The 3,784-nt window shown below is 41.6% G+C and overlaps 1 pseudogene; it reads right to left on the bottom strand.

The window, feature by feature from the left end:
• Positions 1–928: 928 nt before the first annotated feature.
• LOC125101623 (actin-related protein 2/3 complex subunit 2-like) lies at positions 929–1,769 on the bottom strand (annotated as a pseudogene).
• Positions 1,770–3,784: the final 2,015 nt, after the last annotated feature.

Raw genomic sequence — 3,784 nt, 5'->3', positions numbered from 1 at the left:
TTTGTGTGTGGGCATATGTTTACAACTTTCTTGGGTATATACCTGGAAGTAAAATTGCTAGGGCATATGGTAACTCTTTAACTTTTTGAAGAACTGTCAAGCTATTTTCCAAATAGCTGCACCATTTTACAAGCCCACCAGCAACGTATGAGGGTTCTGGTTTCTCCACACCTTCGTCAAAACTTGTTATAGTCAGCAATTCCAACCATCAGTGTGGGTATAAAATCTCACTGTGTTTTTCATTTGCATTTTCCTAATGACTAATACACTTAGCAACTTTTCAGGTATTATTCGCTATCTTTATTTATTCCTTGGAGAAGTGCAAACTGTGCAAACTTTTGCTTATTTTTAAATTGGGTTATTTGTCTTTTTTATTGTCAAGTTGCAAGCATCCTTTATATAGTCTGGATACTAAACATACTAAACTCTTATGAAGCATATGATTTGCAAATATTCTCTCCCATTCCATGGGCTGTTTTGTTTATTTTGTTTTGTTTTACTTCTTGATGTTGCCTTTCGATGCTCAAAAGTATTTTTGTTGTTATTTTGTGGGGAGGGTGGGTGAGATGGGGGGTGGAGAGGGAGAGAGAGAATCTTAAGCAGGCTCCATGCCCAGCACAGAGTCCACTGTGGGGCTCGATATCACAACCCTGAGATCACCACCTGAGCCAAAAATCAAAAGTCCAAGGCTTAATTGACTAAGCCACCCAGGTGCACCATTTTTTTCTTTTTTTAATTCTGGAGAACTATGAAGTCCTTGCAAGCACAGCTCGTTTCTGTAGATTATTTTCCAAAGGTGTAAAAAATGGAACCAAAATGGAGAATCCCTTAAGAACCTGAAGAAGTACAATATTTAAAGCTACGATTACCCAGTAGTAAGAATTCCAGCCTTTAGCTGCTAGCTGCCTCCTCTTCCTCTTTCCAAGAGTTAGTGAGATGAAACCATCTTCCCCTTGACATTTTTCCTTTCTTTTTTCTTAATATCTGGGTGTGCATGGTTCAGCACCTTGAGGAAGTCGGCTGTTTTTGCCCACACACGTGTGTGAATATCGACCTTAGGGCACTTGATGTGTTAGTGTGGATTGTTCCAGAACGGGTGGATCAGGTGGATGGTGTTGTCTCAAGCACTGGAGTTGGTATGCCTCAAGGAAATGGCAGGGAGGTGTATAGCCATCGCTGTCACCCATGTCTTGGGTGTCATGGCAGCACACATGTCTTTCAAATCCAGAGGAGCTTCCCTGTGGCTAAACGGGACACGTAGGGCTGCGTGCGTGGTTCTGCGTCCTTCTTGAACTCTTGCATGAACACTTTTCCAATGACTGCATCGCTGTTGTCCTTAAACACTGTGCAGAAGATGACCGTGACTTGGTCCTTTTAGACTCAACATACATGGTCTCATCATCCCTCCAATGGGTAACTGCCCTCTGCTTGGAATTGGAAGTCTTTCTCAAAGACAGAAGCAAAACAGTTTTGTTTCAACACACCAGACTTGATGCACAATGGAATCCTCGGATGTTGGCGGATTTTCAAGGTCATATAGCGGAGACATTGTGTCCTGATTTGGGATTTACCAAGAAATTTCCATATGCTATCTGCTATAACTCATCCGCACCATGTGCCTGACGTTCCTTGTTGAATTTCAAGGAAAGACTGACCATCGCTTTTGTTTTGTCTCCATTAGGTTTTGAAATATGTTAGAGGACAATATCAAAATCTACAAATGTTACTTCTACTACTTCTGATTTGTTATTGGCAGCGATGTTCTCCACCTTGAGCTTGAGCATCCCTCGATGATGCAGTTGTTCAGGTTGTTCACCTTGAGCAGGATCTCGGCAGAGCCTACCCAGCGCCCCCACGCCCCCCCATGCCGCACCCACCTGCCGCTTCCACCACTGCCACCTCACCGACCTGTGCTGATTGGTTTACTGCTGTTTTTGTTTTTTGTTTTTTTTTTTAACTGCCTTTGAGTTTACCTTGGTGATTTTTTCAGAATATTTTTCACCTTCCAGGCTTTCAAATTTAATCACTGTATAATTTCCAGAACAATTTAGCCATTCTGTATTTATTCACCATACTATTCAAATTTCCTGGGTGGTGTTTGCCTCTTCCTTCAAAAACCATTAGAGACATCTTGTGTTTCTGCCAAGCATCTTGTAAGCAACACGTATTTGAATTCTGATTTTAAAAATAATCTGAAAATTATTGCTTTGTCCTTTTCCTTTTATGACATAGCTGTTCTTTTTGATATAACTTCAACTCTTTTATTACATGTTTCCTATTTTTTTTTTATGATTTGCAGTTTCATTGGCTTTCTGCCTTGTACTATGTGGACTGTATCTTATCTAAACGTGTTTTCTGCACTTACTTTGTTTTACTTCTCATTAAGTTTTATACTTTGATCACTCTCTCCTTGACACTCTTAACTTCCTTCAGCATTCGTGAAGTTGTGTATTTCCTGAGTTTTGGTCTTCCCTCTGGCACTTTCTTCTCTATGTTGATGTTTGGCTGCCCTCTCCCTCATTCCTCAAATGTCGTGTTCTTCAGAACTCCCCTTTTCTTTCCAACCCACTTTCCCCAGACCATTTCATCCCATTCCTTGGATTTAATTACCATCTATACACTAACAATTCTCAGTCTTTTAGATCTATCCTAGATCCCTCTCCTGAACCCAAGCCCATAGACATCTAACTAACTACCAGATATTCCCATTTGGATGTCTCCCAGGTGCATTAAATACAAAGTACTCAAAATGACACTCATTTCTTTCTCAGTAAGTAAACTGCTCCTCTACCAGAATCTTCCCTCCAGAAAATGACAACCGTATCCATCTCAATCCTAAAGCCAGAAAATCTGGGAAGATATTTAACTCCCCTATTTCCCTAAATCCCCATATTTCTCACCCACACCTTTCAGTATTCTTGCTTCTGGATTCCACATAGTGGTGGAATTCATCTTCATCTCTCTATCTACAGAGCCTCTACTTTGGAGACAAGTGACTACGTGCTCTTACTTGGACCCTGCGAAGGCTGTCTAATTGATCTTTTTTGATCTATTCTCCATCCTGCAAACAGGAGAATCTTTTAAATACAAATCTGAGTGTGTTGCTCCTCCACTTAAAACCCTTCAGTTGGGACGCCTGAGTGATACAGTCAGTTAAGCATCTGCCTTCGGTTCAGGTCATGATCTCAGGGTCCTGGAATTGAGCCCCGCATGGGGCTCCCTGCTCAATGGGGAGCCTGCTTCTCCCTTCTCCTCTGCTCCTCCCCCCTCCACTTGTGCTTGCTCTCTCTCTCTCTCTCTGGCTCACTTGCTCTATCTCAAAAGGATAAATAAAAAACTTAAAAAAAAAAAAAAACTCTTCAATGGATTTCCATTGCATTTGGATAAGCCTTAGAAGGCCCTCCTTGAACTTGGACCCCACTCCTTTTGCCACCTCTTCTTAACCACCCTCCATGTCTCACTATGTTCTCCGACCATAGCTAGACTACATTTAGTTCCTTGGAGGTGCTAGGAACCCTGTGGCAGACACTGTAAATTGCCCCCAGTATCCATTGTCTTCTCTTAGTAATAGAACTGACCTCACTCCAGATTCAGTAGGACACAAAATTGGTAGTCACTGCTTTTTTTTTTTTTCTGGTTACTACTTTTACTAGCTTCGCAGACTATTAGGTGTGACTCTGTGACCTGGCTTTCATGAACGGAAGGTGTGGAAGGGTGATATGTGCAACTTTAACTTCACTTCCTTAGAAATAAGTTGGTTGCCCTTTGTTCCTTCTCTGGACTG

This window comes from Lutra lutra, chromosome 6, assembly GCF_902655055.1.
Source record: "Lutra lutra chromosome 6, mLutLut1.2, whole genome shotgun sequence".
In the NCBI taxonomy this organism is placed as follows: Eukaryota; Metazoa; Chordata; class Mammalia; order Carnivora; family Mustelidae; genus Lutra; species Lutra lutra.
This window is presented reverse-complemented; position numbering and strand designations above follow the sequence as displayed.